At 35.0% G+C, this 20,278-nt stretch overlaps 1 protein-coding gene across 1 annotated transcript in view; it reads right to left on the bottom strand.

The window, feature by feature from the left end:
* Positions 1-20,061, bottom strand: part of znf609a (zinc finger protein 609a) — a 104,650-nt gene extending 84,589 nt beyond the window's left edge. Inside the window, exon 1 of the mRNA XM_079412201.1 lies at positions 19,569-20,061. The gene's annotated coding sequence lies outside the window, so the exon portion shown is untranslated. The remainder of the gene's footprint in view (positions 1-19,568) is intronic.
* Positions 20,062-20,278: the final 217 nt, after the last annotated feature.

Below are 20,278 nucleotides of genomic sequence, written 5' to 3'. Positions count from 1 at the left end.
AGATAACATCAGAAATACAATATCAAATGTAGATTCTACTGCGTCTAGTATTTCAGCTTCATTCATCGCACATCGCAAAAAGTTGTGTCTGCTCAATTGTGTTCCTACTTGCAAAAAAAATTATCTCTATGAAGAATTTCAGTCAGGTTTCAGGCCTGATGCAGAAAGCTAGTTCATGCATTCATGACCTCTAGACTGGACTATTGTAATGCACTGCTAGCTGGTTGTCCTGCATCTTCAATAAACAAGCTACAGATGTATCCAAAATGCAGCGGCTAGAGTTCTTACCAGATCAAGAAAATATGATCATATTACTCCAATTTTACAGTCTCTGCACTGGCTACCTATTCAGTGCCGTATCATTTACAAAATATTATTACTTGCCTATAAGGCCCTAAATGGTTTAACTCCTGCGTACCTAACTTGTCTTCTACCACGCTATAATCCAACCCGCTCCCTAAGGTCGCAAAACTCTGGACTTTTGGTAGTACCTAGGATAGCAAAGTCCACTAAAGGAGGTAGAGCTTTTTCACATTTGGCTCCCAAACTCTGGAATAGCCTTCCTGATAACATTCGGGGTTCAGACACACTCTCTCTGTTTAAATCTAGATTAAAGACACATCTCTTTAGCCAAGCATTCACATAATGCATCTTATAATCTTGTACTGCAGTTATATATGATCAAATGTACATTATTATTCTTCTTTAGCTTGGGTTGAACAAATCATTTTTGCTTAGATGGAACAGCAGCTACGCTAATTATGTCTCTATTTGTTTCTCTGTTGATTAACATCCCGTGGTAACTAGGAATTACAGAAGCTTCAGTCTGGATCCAACCCTTAAATGATCTGAGATGACCGAACACCTGAGAAAAGATGATGCCAACCCCTCAGAGGACCTCAGAGGATGCCAACGCTCAGACAACATACAGAATTACCAAATTTTGCCATAAGTTAAATATATTAAGGTTCTGCAATATATAAATATATCGTGGAAACTTAAATTCCTGTAGAGCTGCTTTGCAACGATTTGTACTTGAACTTGAACACCCACTGTGAAAGCACCACAAAGACAAATCACCAAGACATGTATAAAATGCATTTCATACTGTAACCATCTTTTACACTGAAAACTTGAAACTGCTTCTAGAACATTTCTGTTTTGCCAGGGAATGACAGGATGAGGAATTTACTGATTTTACTGCAAAGAAATTCAGTCTAGAAAATGCACTCTGGGTAATGAAGTTTTCTTCCACCAATTCATTTATTAAATAGTGCTGTTAAACGATTAATCGCATCCAAAATAATAGTTTTTGTTTACATTAGATATGTAAGTGTAATGCGTATATTGATTATGTGTATATATAAATACAAACACCTACAGTATATATTTTGAAAATATTTACATGTTTATACATTTATATATTCATATTCTTATACTTTTTATTATATAAATATATTTAATATATAAACATAACATTTTTCTTAAATATATACATGCATGTGTTTGTATTTATATATGCATAATAAATATGCACATTATACACATTATTTAAACAAAAACCTTTATTTATGATGCGATTAATCACGATTAATCGTTTGACAGCACTATTAATAAATATGATTAAATGCCAATTTTAGAGATGGAATTTCGGCCTCGGAATCATCAAAGCTTCTTACATTTATTTTCTTAAAACTATCAAACAAACAGTTTTTCCCAGACAAACTTCACTTTTCTACATAGTTACATCTGAAACTTCATAGGTAAAGTTTTTTCTTTAAAAAATGTCAAAGTTTTTCCAAGACAAACTTTGCATTTCTAAATAAAATAAAAAAATTATTCTGTAAAATTGCATAAGATACAGTAAAAATACTAGGCTATCTAAAACTTCTAGGTTTCTTGAATTGAATTTCTTGAATCAAACAAATTCAGAGTTTTCCCAAGGCTAACTTTGCTTCTCTAGATAAAAATAACAGTTTTGTAAAATACAGTAAAATTACTATCTGAAACTTCTAGACTTCTTAATTTATTTTAAAACTTCAAACTAATTGAAAGTTTTTCAGGACAAACTTTACTTTTTTTAGACAAAAATTACAGAGATATGAATTCAATTTCATTAGAATTTTCCTTTAAGTCAAATCTGAATTGCAATTCTGCATCTGGTTTGGTACCTCAATTCAAACGCAGGAATTGAACTGGAATTTTAAAGGTCAATAAATCCTAAATAGCACACAACCCCAGTATAAAACATCAAATATAAAAACAGCTTTGCATAAAGAAAAACTTGTTTTAACACTCAAAAATAAAGTAGATTATAGTTTTCTTTTGATGATGGACTTTCATAAATCAAATCACAGATATACTATGGTAAACTAAGGCTGGGCGATAATTCGATAACGATAATTATCGCGATATAATTTTCCTCGATAAAATAATATGAAGAGTTCGATAAATGTTCGATATAATGTTTATGCGCCAAAAGCGATTCTGTGGTTTAAACTAGTTTAAAGCCAAACAGGAGAAACACTGACTGAGACAGTCAGAAGGCTTTTTCATTCTGCACATCGCCATCATTTACCATGGATTTACTGTAGTAACACTCACTGCACCATGGTATTGTGGCAGAAATGTGGGATATTCACATTGAATTTTACTAAAGGAGTAATAGTATATAAATTAAAGTATATGTATTTGTGATTAAGTTATAGCATGTGTGCATTTATACTGAATGGTTTTAGACTACTGTTTTTCATACAAATAAGCTACCTAAAAACCATATAGTTATATTTTTACCATGATATTGAGGTGTTAACTGTGTTGATCATGATTTACATGTATGCTACTATGGGAGACCAGTGCTTAATAATAAAAAAAAAATATATGTATATATTTTTTTTAAACTTGATCAGAATAAATTTAACCATATAAAACTAAGTTTGCTACAATTTTTACAGATGTTACTGATTTTAAAAATGAACAAAAATGTACCTCTGTATCCTAAATCAAGCTACTATCAAATGTGCATTTCTAAGAGACAAAAAAAAAGTTATATTATTATTAATATTATTATCAGGCAACCCAAACCTGTTTCTTGATTTGAAACAATATCACTCATGAGAACATGCAGAAACTAAGAAATGTATTTTTCTAGTTAGATAATTATTTATCTAAGGAAAATTAATTTCTACAACTTTCACTTTGGAGCAAAATTCTGGCTTTAAACTTGAAAGAAATAAAGTTTGACATTTATCGTGATAATTATCGATATGGACTGATATGCCATAATCGCCCAGCCCAATGGTAAACACTTACATTCAGGCATTTAGCAGACGCGTTTATCTTAAGTGACAGATTTCTCATGAATCTAAATAAATTTCTGTCATTGTGCTTTGTATACACTGATACAAAACAGCCCTATTGGCCTATCATTTAAAAATATTTAGAATGTTTTTGATTTTTGGAATGTTAGCTAGTTAGTTACAACAATAGAACACTGCACTGCCGCATTCTTCAACCCAGCCCTATGGGACAATAATTTAAACTTTTTAGAATTCTTTTACATTTTTGAACATGCACAATACTAGAAACGCTTCTTCAAAACAATCAAGCGTTTCTGTAATTCCACACACAAAGTCCTAAAGGCAAGTCGACTAAAGAGGTTCCCACCAGCTGTCCTCTGGATCTACTGCAGTCATCCCTTCAGAGACGACAGACACAAACAGGAAGATTCCTGTGTTCAACCAACAAGCTCCCAGCAGGCTTTGTTCAGTAGCCTCCACCCATGCCTCTGCGTGACCCAGCTCAGAGGAAGCATATAATTGTCTTCCACCCCACAGGGGAATGTGCCAGGAGCTCATAACAATGACTGAGAGGTCATTTCACTCACACGTCTGATCTGATGTTAAAATTGCTTCAGATTCATGATGGAGATTTGAGGTGGAGGGCAGAAGTTACAGAGCCAGACTGAGGACTGAGATGTTTTCCTTAATTTAGCATTAAGAACATTAAACATACAGACCTTTAAACAACATCCTCATACAGAAACAATCATAACTTTCATAGTTTGTGGTCCTGAAGCAAACAGGAAAAGACATGAATGGATCATTTGTTGCCAAATCAGGAATAAATGCAGTAATGCTAATCAATGCAAAGGGTTCTGGGAAATCTGGTCCCATTACAGAGCGGAAGGATTCTTCAATCTCCACATGACCACAAGACATGCATATGTGCTCAACATCTGAAAGCAAACCCTCAACACAGAGACGGTGGCTAGACTGATCAAATATTCATCATGCATTCATAATGATTGTGCTGGTAATATAAAATTAACCAATAAATATTGCCAATATTTTATAGATGTATAGAGCGACTGGTTTAAATGTCATTCAAGTCTGTCAATAAGTTCAAATTGTGAAAAGCACTATACAAAAATTTGACTTGACTTGTGGAAAAATATGCCTTACTCAAGAATGTTTTGAAGATAAACAGCGCCTGTGACATTTAAAACTTAAAATGTTTTATATTTAATAAATATTTTAAAATTATTTGAAGATAAATATCGTAATATTGGTGCAAAGAAAATTAGCAATGCACCAAAATTTCAGCTAAATGGAAATTCTATTTTTGGAATCAATTTTGGATTCTGCATTTCGGTTTTAAAATAATCATTTCAGTGCATCGTTTAAAAAAAAATTGTTTATTTAAGAAAAACAAAAAAATAATTATAAATGAAGTTTATTTGTAAAAACATAACTCCGTTTTTTTTTTTTTTTTAATTAGTTTTTTTAATTATGTTATGTTTATATTGTGTTCGTTAGCTTTATTTTTTAACTAGTGCTGGGCAATGATTAATCGTATCCAAAATAAAGTGTTTGTGTGTGGTACTGTGAATATTTATTATGTATATATAAATACACACACATGCATGTATATATTTAAGGAAAATATGTTGTGTTAATATATTAAATATATTTATATATAATATAAATTATATGAATATATATACACATGTAAATATTTTCTAAATATATACTGTATGTGTGTGTCTATATATACATAATAAATATACACAGTACACACACATATATTAAATAAACAAAAACATTTATTTTTGGATGCGATTAATCGTTGTCCAGCACTATTTTTAACCTAATCAAAATAACCCAACTGCAGTTTGATTGAGATTGGAATGCACAATGAAAAAACTTGATTATTGAAAATTGTTAAAAACGGAGTTATCTGTTTTTGCAAATGAACTCTTCATATATTTGTATAAGTATGTCCAACTTTATCCAAATACACACAATATACCTACTCACTTCAAGCGATATGTAACAGATAGCAAATCTCAACTGATTGATTGCTTGTATCGTCACAAAGTATAAACTATATTATCGCCCAACTCTATTCTGCTGAATGTGTAGGCATGAAGATGAACATATTGTGAGGTAAACATATTTTGAGATGTGTAATATTGTCAAAGGCTGAAAACATAGATATATAAATCAAAGCTGCCTTAAGACTAGCTTCAACAGACGGCGAGAGAGAAAATCTCATCATGTTTCGGCTGTGGGGGAGGAGACGGATAAAAGGATCTTTATGGCGGCTTTGAGAGAAACAGAGAGGGAGGCTGGGAGCCAAACACAGATCCGCTGGAGCAGATTCACTCACGACGACACAGGGCGCAATGATCACATAACCCCAACAATTCGGCCAATAAACAACATCCACAATGCTAACCAGGAATCCAAACTTGTGGATTTCCTACACTGATTTCTGTGGGGAAATGAATAGCTGTGACATCAAGCGCTGACAGCAGTTTGACATGATATACATCAAGTAAAGCAATTCCACAATATATATTTTTAAATGTTATATAATTATCATCTGAGCAAGTGAATAAGGTGAATAACTCGCTGAAAACAAGCAACACATTTTTTAAACATTTTAAGTTTCCTGTCTTTTCAATGAATTGAAAATGCACTTTAGGCAATTAGTTTGTCATAACTAAAAAAACAATGAACAATTAAAATATTTCAGTAAAATAAAAGTATTATTCAGTTCATCTGAATGGATGTGCAGCACACCTATATTTGACATACCGTAAACTCTAGTGTAAAGATAGTTACACACACAAAGAAAGAGACAGAGCGCTAGAGTCTTACATACCATGCAGAATTGACATGCTACATGTAAACGATATTCTTTGTTGTATTTTCCTGTCAAAATAACAGCATTCCTTTGGAATTCTTCAGCTTTTAAGAACTGCCAGTTTCTCCCAGCAATCTCATTAGCTGGCGCTCACCTATTATTAGGGCTGGGCGATATATCGAAAGCGATGATCACGCACATCTAGTCAGTAAAGCCGGTTCTGTGATTAGTAGTAAATCTCCATCACGTGCTTTCAGATGGAGCGGCATTTACTACACAGAGCCGTAGTTCACTGACAAGCTACACAATATCACGTTCATTATTGCAGATGAATCGCCTTCGATTATGAACTCGATATCGCCCAATATTTCATACTTTTCTTGGCAGTCAATGGGACAGTCACAAACCTCCCGGTTTTCATCCAAAAATATCTTAAAGGGGTCATCAGATGCAAAATTCACTTTAAAAGTTGTTTGAACATAGATAGTGTGTGTACACATCCATCTTATAATGATAAAAATCAGCCCAGTGTTTTTTTTAAATACCCTCTCTCAAATCAGGCTGTTCTGAGATGAATGACAAGAGGTCTCCGATTAAGCGATTGAGGCGTTTTGTTGTTGGATGTAATAATGAATAAAGCAATCCTCAATTACTCCTGACATCTGAGCCGCAGAGGATTAACGTTATTTTCGTTTTTGAAGGGAATGCGCCGACCCTGATCTGCCCATGTTCTACAGAAGAAGTGAGTGTAACGTTTTATGAATCTTTGCAAATCGCCTTTCCTAATATGTGCTTAGTTAGTCAGTTTCATGGCTAAAGTAAACAGACACTCCACGGACGAGACGGGGGTCAGCAGAGTCCTGAGCTTTTAAAGGGACATGGACTAAAAATGGGTTGATTTCTGCAGAGCTGATTTTGACAGGGTAAAAAAGGTGTTTTTTACACTACCACTGAGAAATTTCAACCAAAGTGTGTTATAGACTTTTCATTAAGGCCCTAAAGAATCATATCAATTTGTGGAAAATGGGCATCCGATGACCCCTTAAAATTTGCATTTTGGGGTGGAGTATCCCTTTAACAGATGAAAGGATAGTACGAGCCAATCAGACATTCAAACTAAAGTTTTATTGAGAATATGAGATTGATTTGAAGAATGAATAATGGATCAGATGCAAGTACTCTCATAACACTCTACTATACTATACTCTGATAGCTCAAGTAGTAGAGCATGGCGCTAGCAACGCCAAGGTCATGGGTTCGATTCCCAGGGAAAGCAAGAGCTGATAAAATGTAGAAACTGTAACTTGAATGCAATGTAAGTCGCTTTGGATAAAAAGCGTCTGCTAAATGCATAAATGTAAATGTACTAGCTCTAAAGTGACGTTTTCTGAATTAGTAACGGAGGCTTGGGCTCAGCTGTTAAACTGTCAACTTTAGATTTAAATCTGTAGCGGAAGGAAGTAGTTCTGCACAAAAGAGGGCTTTTAAAGACACCCTGTTGCTATTTTTTTTTATGTATTCACACACTTGTGCCATCGAGCTGTTGTATAAACCCAATATCACACTCGTAGACGTGAGATATGGCTGTATATCGGCACGCTGTTATTATCTACGGCCGAATCACAGCCATGCCGATATACAACCATATCTCACGTCTACGAGTGTGATATTTCTAATATATAACAGTATATCAAATATTTAATATTAGTTTAGCGAGTAAAGTAAATAAATTACTAGCCAATGGCGATTCTACTGCCAAGGTGTCCGTAGAGGGTTGATAACTCAAAAACATTTAACAATTAAAATGTTTTACTGATTTTTTTTTTAATATTCTGGATATAACAGAATGCATGCGTTTAATTTGTATAGAAGCAGCACAAAACCAAGAAAACACCATGACCTACATGAATCACTTAAACTTGTGCATGTTGGTCATTTTGACAGATAAATCAACCGAGTACTCAAGCAATCCGAGTAGCAGAACGCTCTGGATATTTGGGTCAAGCATTGAGCGACAGGGGACCAAAGAAATGCAACCATCCTTTCAAGTTTTATAAAACGAGGTTGTATAATCTGTCATCGCTGAAGTAAAACCACCTCAAATCTAGATGTAACCCAAAACCCGGTGTGCTGCCTACCTAAACAGCATTTAAAGCATCATTGGCTGTTCCTAAAACTGCTAACATACCTTATTATAGCTAAATACTGAGATAATCCCAGAATGCATTGCAAGACAAATATGTTGTGAGCTCTGAGGTTGTTATTTGATTACTTTTGTTGAAGCCATCTGCTCACATTCATTTATCTTATTTTAAAAAATAATTGTGTTTAATAGCATAATTCCTACTATATTACTCACGATGCCGAACAGAAAATTCCAGCGATCAGCTGTAAGCGTAGTGCGCCAAAGAGAAATTTAGCTCTGCCCACTTCCATTGTACTGCCAATGGGTCACTGTCAAGATCTCAAAATACTTAAATATTTGTTTATAGTTTCTATAACTAAATTAATAGTTTTATATTTCTCTGTTGTTTTTAATTAAGTCATTCGCAATGCTTCATGGGATTGTAGTTCTTTCTGTCAATAAAGCCATTAAGTACACAGTCTTGGATATTTGTCTTTTTGCCCAATTTTCACATAATTTTCTGTTTGTAATGTCGTGATGTTCCTTGTGGCTGGTTGGTTTGATTCAAAGCTTAGGCTATAATGTTTTAACAGAGTTTCTAAAAATCCCTAAAGCAAAAATGAATAGAAAAATACTTCCAGAACCAGTGCCACTGAAAAAGTGGGCAGGACTAATGAACTTTTTCCAACATCGTGTAAATGTGAAACTTGTTAAATATCTTTGCTGAAAAGATGCATGAAATATGAAGGAAGATATTGTACATACCTGACTTCACCTCAAAAAGACAACTCAAAATCAGAATGATTAAGCATAACACCAGTAACAGGTTATTATTAACAGCAAATGAAAATAATACAGCTTTCAGCCTGTCAGCATCATGCAAGCATGAAATATCAGACATATAGCAGATCTTTACAGGTTTTTGCATTCCACTGTGCTCCTTTTCTATAGTTTTCTCTACGTAAACATGCGTTTGACCGGACTGATGTGCAAACTCATCCTGCCCACACTTGTTGAGTTGAGCATGTGCTTCTTTAAGGTCCTGATCCTGCACAGATAAGATCCAGACGAGGCCTATCTCAACTTCAGTGCGGAAAGGAAAATAAACTATTTAGTCGAGCTGCCGTGATGACTACTAAGTGCACGGTATGTCAACGTGTGACAGCTTGAGTTAACATTTAAATTCAGCTCGCTGGTTCAATGACAGCTTGCAACCTCGCTGGCCAAGCCGGCCTGATCCAGTCCTGCATACAAACGTGGCGGCCGTGAGCGGAGCTACCAAGATCATCTCAAATTAAAGCACTGAAAAGAGCTCCTGCTGTACATTTTCAACTCTAACTTTTACTAAATTAATGAACGTTTTCTGAATGGAAAGTTGTAGATTTTCAATCAATTTTTGTGGTTTAAAAAAAAAAAATATATATATAAAATATAAATATGAACATATGAGAAGTTCTCCCAGCAAAATAATGTTATTTCGTGGAGGATGATGCCGAATGGCTTTTGTAAATTAAAGAGAACTTTCAAACGATTAGCAATTAAGTAATTTGCAATTAAAATGTGTTTGATTAAAACATTTAAGTTAATTATAAAGAAATATTTGAATGAATTTCCAGTTTTTTTCTTATATTAGATGTTTGACTTCAACAATCATTTAACCCATAGATGTGAAATTATTTTAAATCAATTTACTTAATTGTGGTTGTAAAAAAAACATCTTTAAAAACAACGTTTAATCCAACATCATAATGTCATTTTGTGGAGGATGAAGCCATTAATTAACTATTTTGTTTGTTTGTTTTGGTTAAAGAGACTTTACAAAATATTAGCAATTAATTAATTAGCAATTAAAATATTTGATTGAACATTTTGAACATTTACAAAAAAATGGGGGAGATTAGAAACAGCTGGAATATTTTAATAAATTTGTAAAAATTGATATCAGAACTTTAACACAAAAAAGTTTATTTGATTGTGGTTAAAAAAATATAAATATACATATTTTATCCGATATATTAAGATGAAGACATGAGAATGTGTTCCATGCAAAATAAAAGATTTGCTATTAATTAATTAGTAACTAAAACTTGTTTTATTGAAACATTAAAAACAATAAAAAAAATAGAAACATCTTTACAAATGTTCAATTAAAAATAGAAATAGTTTTAAATTAAATTTTTTATATTAGAAGTTTGACATTGACAAAAACGAACATTTACTTTAAATCAATTCAATTAATTGTGGTTGAAATAAATTTACAAAAAATACATTACAAGTTTAATATTTGATCCAATATATTAAGATGGAGACGTGAGAATGTTTTCAATACAAAATAAGTTATTAGCAATTAACTGGTTATTTAGCAATTAAAACATTTCAAAACATCAATAAAAAAGGAAAAATGGAAACATTTTAAAAATGAAAATTCATTTAAACTGAAATAGTAAATCGATTTATTCTCTTAAATGTGATAAAAAAATTAAGATTTAAATATTTCTAAAGATTAAAGATTTCTATCTTCAAAAATATCCTAAATATTAAGATTAAGACTGAATACAGTAATCCTATAATCTCTCTTTTAACAAATCCCATAATGGCTTCCTTTCATTATTCTTAGAGATGGTTTTTCTCAGTCATTCACCGCTAATCTATCTTTCAGGTTTCTTCAAACAAACAGCACTTTTAGCCCCCAAACAGCGCTGAGCTCTGAACGAACATGAAAAGGCAGCAGAAAATGGCAGTACCTGACATGTTTTGACATCTCATGAATGCAGACGCAGTCATCTGTCACAGCGCTAGAAACCTCTGACAAACACACCCGCTGTCGACCGGCTAAATATTCCTGCACTTAGCAGGTGGCAGGTGCTCATTTCACATCTTGATTGGTTGACGGGCATCACCACACTATCTAGTGATTATGAACGGTGCACAGGGCCAACGCTGAAGCAGAAACGCTGCTCTTCCAGCCTTTGGCGGCACTTTTCCACGACTCACAAACAAATTTCATCTACAAATAAATTGCCAATAAAGATTAGCACCATCAAGTCAGACTCCACTAGCATGGAGAAAGAAAACAAGCGTGCAGCCGTGCAGAAATAAGGTGTAATTAAATAAAGACGAAGCTGCTGCTGATGTTTGCGCGTCTCAGATCCCACACATTCACACCGTATTTACAGCCCAGATTTTAGCACATTAACAGAAGCACATCTGCCTGCAACTGACGGAGGCACAATGAAAACAAACAAGCAAGGACACAAATTAGCACCATCTGCAAATGACAAGGAGACGAAACATCTCAGCATACAAATTAAATGCTCGTCAAGTGCCAAATGAGAATAAAACTAGCTTTGGCCAATGCCGATACTGATATCTAAGGCAATTTCAATGTCATATGTACAATAAATTGCTGAAATAAACACTCTTTACAAAGTATGTACTAAAAAAAATATTTGAAACCTGAAAATATGCTGACAAGCTACACAATATCGCATTCATTATCGCACATGAATCGCCTTCGATAATGAACGTGATATTGCGTAGCTTGTCAGTGATCTACAGCTCTGTGTATTAAATGCCGCTCCATCTGAAAGCAGATGATGGAGATTTATTACTAATCACAGAACCGGCTTTAATGACTAGATGCGCATGAGAATCACATGCAATTTATCGTGCAGCCCTACTTTAGATAAAAGCATCTGCTAAATGAATAAATGTAAAATATTAGTGCTGTCAAATGATTAATCGCATCCAAAATAAAAGTTTGTTTACATAGTATGTGTGTGTGTACTGCGTATATTTATTATGTATATATATATATATATATATATAAAAATACATACACATACATGTAAGGTTGTATTTTTTAAATTACAAAATAAAGCCATAAGCCTTATGTATATCTATATCACACTTTAACATTTTAATTAATGTTTTAAAATGTTATCAAAATGAAAATTTACCAACACTTATTTTTGTCAAAGTGCTGCACAACAGAGGTATTCTAAGTTAAAACATGGACAAACATGATATTCCTTAAAAATAATGTTTAAATGAATTTTTATAAAGAATATTATTATTGTTGTCATAACTTTTAAGTACATTGTACAATGCCAATTTATTTCTGTCAGGACTTCAAGTTCAACTGAACTTTTATTTTGACGGGTTGTAGCAGACCTTTGAGTTTAGTGTATTTGACGATGGTTTTTCTCAAATAAAACTGGTTTTCTCTCAGAGCAGCTCATGTTTCTGTAGACGCTGAAAACACCATTAGTGTCATGCATGCATACTTCAGTATGTAGTAGATAAAACGGCGCCACTCATACCTACTTTTGATCTATCCATCCATCAGATTGTGCGTTTTAAATGACAGCCTCGTTAACGTTATACTGTAAACCCCATGTTCACGACTACACCGGGATTCCCTCGGCATCACGGAAATTATACGGCCTTATAACGTGTTATAAATGCAACATACCTTTATCTGCACGGAGGGATGATGTCCGCGAATATGAGCGAAAGTGTTGGATGTATTGCCTGCTTTTGCAGCTACTTTGCGTCCACATTTTTTGCAAATTGGATTCGTCCTCAAGGACAACCCCACGTTCGTGTTTTTATATATAGAAATAAATAAAATAAATAAATTGCATACGCGCGGGTGAGATTATTGTTATTTATTTTTTCATTATTTATTTTTTTAAAACCGTAGATATGCAAATGATTACGGTATGATAACCGTGTATGTTCAAACTGCGATAGACCGTCATACCGGTATATCGTTACAACCCTACATGCATGTATACAATTAAGAAAAATATGTTACCTTTATATATTAAATATATAATATAAATTATATGAATATAAATACGTACATGTAAATATTTTCAAAACATATGCTGTATGTGTGTGTCTTTATAAATATACACAGTACACACACATCACGTAAACAAAAACTTTTATTTTGGATGCGATTAATCACGATTAATTGTTTGACAGCACTATAAAATATGCATTTCTGTGAATTGGCCAATCGGATACGGCCAATACCAATAACCTTAAAATTGCCAGATAACGTCTGATTAATTGGCCTGGCTGATGTATTGGTATTCTACTATCCGAATTGTTTTCATTATAGCGCTACTCATTGGCATAAGTGCAGAAAATGAATTGAAGTAAATCTATATTAATCGAGATTTGCAACAGTACAAGTTGTAACAGTGGAGGTATAGCAAGAACTCCCCAAAATCAATTTAAAAAAATTGGGCTTGAGAGACACATCGCTTTAATAAAACGGAACCAAGAGCAATAAAATAAAATATGCCAATGTTCAACAACTAAGCCTAATTACATTTGTTTGATTATATCAGTAATTGCAATAAACTATTTTTCAGATGCGATAATCTCAAAATGACCACCGGGGGGATTTTTTGCAGTATTACAAGCTATAAATTGAATTTTAAGAATATCTGTTGACATAATTGGCATGTGCATTTACAATACAACAGCAAAGCTTATGTAGCTGAACAAACTATATAAGCTAAGCAATACACAATGCTGGCTGTTCAAACATATCTATAACTTTAAAGGAGGTTTAGCAAGAACTCAACAGCTTCATAAAAGATCCATTGATGCATTAAAGCTTCAACATTAATCTCAGACAGAAGCAGTTGTCACAGGCTTTACAAGACTAAAAAAAACAGAAGAAAGCTCATTTAAAAACTTTTTAGGAGTACCAACAAAATGGAAACAGACAAAGAAAACTCACAACTGCACCTAAAAAATACAAAAACTCCATGCAACTTCCATTTTTTATGATGGAATATTCAAGTAAAAGTCAACCTGCAATGAATGAACAATATGAGCCCAGATTGACCAAAAACAGACTGAATCAAGCTAAAATCCCCCTCATTCACTAGAATTGGAAACAAGACAGAGGCATAAAACCCAGCCCCCAACAGCGAGCTGAAGACGAGGCCGTAACTCACTGCCGTTCAAGACAGTTACAAAGCTTTATGAGGGGTGTAAAAATCCTGAACAACTCTGGAGTGTATGTAAGGACTCGTACCGCACCCCTGTCATTCAACACGCTCCGCTCCGGGCCCAATGAGCAAAGCATTCGTCTTTCACTGCGCTAGAATCCACTTGGGCTCCGGCCAAATGGCAGCACGATAACAAAATGTCAGAGCGAGGGAGAGAGTGACTTAGCAGACGTTATCCTGAGCTCACCTCACCGTGCTCGCCGCAGGAATAGAAATCCCCAGAAAGCCATTTATCTCCAGGAAGCTTTGTTGTGGATCAGGACAACTCAGACCGCAACAGCACCTGATGCCAAAAAGGCTGAACATGCACCAAACCGTACTGAATGCAGGTTATCCATCCAACCGCAGAATAGTCAAACAGGTTTGAACCAAAATCAATTAAAAAACTGGGTTAAATCACTGTCATACATGGCCTCCAGAGACATACTTTAATAAAACAGCCAAATCGTCTGATTAATTGGCCTGGCTGATGTATTGGTATTCTACTATCAGAACAGTTTTTGCTGTATTGCTCCAAATTGGCATAAATGCAATAAGCAGATAAATAAATAAATGTAAATCTACATTAATTAATATTTGCAACATTACAAGCTGTAAGTCAAATTTTAAACAATAGTCATTAACAGTGTTGGGCAAAGTTACTTTTATAAGTAATGCATTACATTACTGTGTTACTCTCTAAAATACTAGGGCCTTTCGCAACGCAGGAACCTTTTCATAGTACCGAACTAATTGTGGAACTACCCACTTTTTGGTGTGTTCGCAGCGCGGGAACTAGGAACGGTTTTAGTTCCAGGAACTCTGTTTGGAGGAACTAAATTAGCTCCTAAATGTACGCTGATTGGCTAAACGCGTACGAAAACGCCCTCACCCGCCATGATTTAAAACACGAATGCAAACTCGCAGTTCTGACTTTTTTCACAGAGTTGCATAACAGAAACTCGCAGTTGCAGTTATAAAGTCAGTATAAAGTATAAAGTTAGACTTGAGAAAAAAAACTCAGAATTGTGATATATAAACTCAATTCTGAGAAATAAAGTCAGAATTGCAAGATATAAACTCACAAGTCTCAAGATTGCAATTATGACTTTATTTCTTGGAATTGCGAGTTTACATCCCACTATTCTGACTTTATAAGTCGCAATTACCTTTTTTATTTTTGGCAGCAACGGGCTTACATAGGATTACATGAAGAATAAGACGCAAAGTTCAACACTCTTCGGCAATAAAAAAAAAAAAACACACACAAATGTTATGTTTATCTGAAGTCATTTTTGCTTATTTATACATGATTGAACTGGATCACGGAAAGTCAACAGCAAAGATATTGGTTAAAAAATGGGATTAAATGCACAAAAGGATATTTGTGTTACTTTTCATTATTGCAGGTTTGCATCATATTCCGAGTTTGCATTTCACTGGTTTTATTGATTTTGAGGAATACTGAATCTGTTTTGTGCAAGTGAGATGAGTAAATACATTTCACATCTAGTACAACGCCTGTGCACTCCAGATTTCTCTTATCGTGCGGAAGCTGAAGAAACATTATGATGCTGTCTGGTCAAATATGTATAGCTAAGGATTGAGACGTTTTAAGTCTCTACGTTCGTGGAGGTTTAGGTCATAAAGAACAGTTGATACGTTGAAGCTGCAGCCCAAAATCAATTCAAAATTGAGCTTCAGAGATGTAGCTACTGCATTAATAAAACGAAACCAAGTGCAATACAATAAAAGACACCACGGTTCAATAACGAATTAATTTGTTTTATAACAATAAACCATTTCCACAATGTCGATAATCTCAAAATGGCTAAATGAAAGCCTAGTGACTCAATGAAACGATTCACATTAACGCAACAGAAGGCGGCGTCTAGGACAAAATAAAAATCCTTTGTAAATCTTGAATAAAGGCAGGTCATAAAGCTCAGATATCAGGTGATTTTTCAGCACTTATCCGCACAAAGACAGAAGCAAATCAGAGAAACTAGGTAACAACTCTAGAGTCAAACAACACAGTTTCGCTCACTGAAACGGGGAACTAAGATGAAAATAACTTGAGCAATGACTCTCTAATGCACACGACATAAATCAGAGCACTACCACAATGATCAGCGCTTATGCACAATTCATAAACGTGCCAAAAAGTCAGGTACTTTCCAAACACACATTTCTGAAACTGAATTCTCATTTCTACAACTGTAAAGGTTTTCGACAGCAAAGCAAAATGCATCCACTCACTCAAACATTAGCACTTTCGGTTTGCACTGTAACCTTTCTGGGTTTGTTTTTATACTCAATAAATGCACACAAAGAATAAATTACCACACTGAACTAACAAGAAAAAAAACACACATTAAAAAATATCGATTATCGCATTTTCTGCACATGCATTGAAAGGATATACTCAGGTTTGTGCAAGTTGTAAAGTCTGCAAATCTTCAGTTTGAACGCTGTATCGACCAATCAGCATCCAGGACCTCAACTATCCGTTAAGAATTACAGTCTTGGAGCCCCAGCAGAACATCAGACTGTCTTTGCCAGTGCGCACACTGTCATATTTTGGCAGGAACTGTTGTTTTGGACTTAATGGAAACAGAAGGTGCCAAATGTCAAGAGACAGTAATTTGCGCGAATTGAACTTGATGATGTTACATTAGTCGTAATGACTCAAAGTCTTTGAACCTGTGGAAAAGCACCTCAGACCACTCCATCGACGCCAAGAGCACTGGCAGACCTTGAATTATTAATGCAAAGTGTACATTTTCATGGCTTTCGTGCACGTGCAGCTGAATTTCTGATCACTAACGGTGCAAATGTCAACGCTAGCTTACGTTAAGAATGAGGACGGTTTTCCACAATGATTTTGAGAGGACTTGTGCGGCAGAAATGAGGAAAGACACTCGAGGGATGATTCTGCCCTTCAGCAAACTAAACGGGACACAATAATTACTGCGGTAGGATGACAAACTGACACCAAAACAAATCAAGCTGCTGCTCTTTCCTGATAAATGACCCTGGCTCTACCAAACTGCTTTATGAAAGCACTGCTGAAAACAAAGTTTTTGATCTGTCAGTGTGTGTTCACTGTTCACTCAACAAAAGACAATTTTGCCATTATTTACTCATATATTATGAACAAAACATATATGACTTTTCTGAGAAATTTTGAATAACATACTTTTTTTAATCAAACAGTTGGATTCCAGAAGTAAAAATCCCATTCATTTTCTCCAAAGGTGGAAATGATTTTAGCAGTAACGTATAAGCTATTAAAGACAGACCTACTGTGAGCTACAAGTTTGTTAATCAATGGTACGTGTTTCTGCTAAAGCCATCAGCCGGCAATATTTCAACTTATTTTATTTAAATAATCATGCAATAAAAACAAGTAAATCACACCAAAACAACCACCAACTCCCAGGAAGGATTGCAGCTGACCAAATATAAATTCATTTTTCGCAGTAAATTTAAAATACATAATCAACATTTTTAAATAAATAGCTTTAATTTATCTATTGATCTTAATTTGATTATATCATTGCTTCATAGGATTGCAGTCCTTTCTCTCATTAAAGCCATTAAGTTCAAAGCCTTGTAACTTTGTCTGATTTGGTATGTGACTACAACTCTTTAATGAAGCCTTTTTAAAAATCCCTATGGGAAAAATACTTCCAGAACCAAGGCCGCTTAAAAAATGGGAAACGCTGTTGTGCTCTATAGGGACTGGAGATTTTAAGCTTCAAAATGACATAAAAACACCTTAAGAGTATTAAAAGTGTCATAACAGTTGTCCATATGAGTTGTGCGAGAGTAAAGCACAGCGCCAGCAACACCAAGGTCATGGGTTCAATTCCCAGAGAATGCATGAACTGATCAAATGTAGACCTTGAATGCAACGTTGGCTGCTTTAGATAAAAGAATCTGCAAAAAGCATAAATGTTATATAATATGCACTACATTTCAAGTCTTATAAAGCCATATGAATAATTTGGGTCTGTTCGTCATCAAAAGTGCATGTAGTGCATGAGTCGTATGGACTACTGTTATGACACATTTAGTCATTTTAGAGGCTAAAAGCCCAAATATTAATCTTTTTGTGTTCAACTGAAGTCATGGTTGTAAAAAAAGAGGGTGAGTAAATAATGAATATGGGAACATGCGCAATGTCAAACTCAAAACACATTGACAGCATTGCAATTGTTACAGATTTTGGTGAATTCAGCAAATATTGCAGCAAAAATTGATACCATTGAATTGCTTTAAACAAATCAATCACCTGCTCTCTAGATATCAGCCATTAAAACCCATATCAGCCACTAATGATTATACCAAGGTGGTGCCTTCCCTCACAAAAACTAGGTTGCACCATGGTACAGTTATGGCCTCACCATGGTTTTTATTATTATTATTATTTATATGGCACTAAAATGTATGTATCCTGGTATTTTAAAACGGTTCTCCAACGTACTTCCAAAAATACCATGATGCAATCATTGTGCATGTCCAAAAACATGGTAATACCATAGTACTGGTCCTACCACCCTTAATAACTCCCTTACACATGCACTGATGCAACTTCAGCAATTCCAGTGTACTTCATGAATAACATGGTATTATGATATCACTTTGACAATACAGTGACACACACACACACACACGTTGTTTAGCCGCTTTAGCTTTTGTAAGCACGAGTTCATCACACACTCACTCGACTAACTGATCAACCCGTCACACAAATGAAGCCCAACAGATCAATCACTACCCTCTCATCAATAAAAACACAAATGTCACCTTTGTCGCTGTTAAATATGATTTTTATACCGCTCAAAAACACTGGAGGTGCGCGCAGAGCTAACGACGGATATGACAAAGAGCGTTAGCATTAGCATTAGCATCCAGACTGATTTACTCGTACAGACATATCTGAACAAAACAACAACAAGTACCACAATAATATACGTGTCTCACATTAAACATCAACTACATCTGAGATATGACAAAATGGCGCAAAGAACCAAATCCAGCGAAACGCACATAAACCGAGGAGACTACAAAACACATATTTACAAACTAATAACTATTTCAATAAACATAACGAAATAAGTCGCAGACTTGCTTCATTACTGTGACATTTCAGGCATGCAAGCATGGAATAAAGCCATGAGGTCAATGCAGTGCTAATCCTGACGGCTAAAGCTAGAGAACCAAATAAAAATCGTGCACAAAATACATGAAATATAATAAACATACACACTCACCCCCCAGAGGATCCAGCCCGATCTAGATGCATCCCATAGATCCCCAAAACAACACAAATACCCCTCCAAGGAAATGTGCTGGGGTTACACACACACACTCATACACACAAATAGACTCATACACACACATAGACCATGCACGCACGCGCGCGCGCGCACACACACACACACACACACACACACACACACACACACACAGATCCAAGTCAGGCCGGTTTCACTGGACTAACGTACAGCCATCGGAACAGTTCAGATCCGCTCCAGATCCAGGACAACCAGCGGAAAACACGACATTTCACCTTCAGTTTCGCTGAAATACAGCAAGCGTGCTTAATTCTCAACGCAATAGATCCCAGCGATCAGAGTAGAGTCCCAAACACACGCAGAGAGAATCAGCTAAAGAGCTCTAATGGCTCTTAAGGCTTGTTTGCGTCTCTCACTGCGAGACATTGAAGCAAAGCAACCCAACATGAGCTCGTTCACAGCCTGGAGAGACGAGTCCTGGAGCGGATCCACCGAGAGACAAAACCCGGAGCTGGAGCCGGAGCTCAGGATTCAGAGACTACAGGTGCATCTCAATAAATTAGAATAAAGTGAAAAAGTTCATTTTTGCTTATAACTTATTTCAAAAAGTGAAACTTTCATATATTTTAGATTCATTACATGTAAAACATTTCAAAAGTTTTTTAGTTTTAATTTTGATGAATTAC

The sequence above is a fragment of the Barbus barbus genome, assembly GCF_936440315.1.
Source record: "Barbus barbus genome assembly, chromosome: 48".
Taxonomy (NCBI): Eukaryota; Metazoa; Chordata; class Actinopteri; order Cypriniformes; family Cyprinidae; genus Barbus; species Barbus barbus.
The sequence above is the reverse complement of the archived record's forward strand: the minus strand, read 5'-3'. Positions and strand labels throughout refer to the sequence as shown.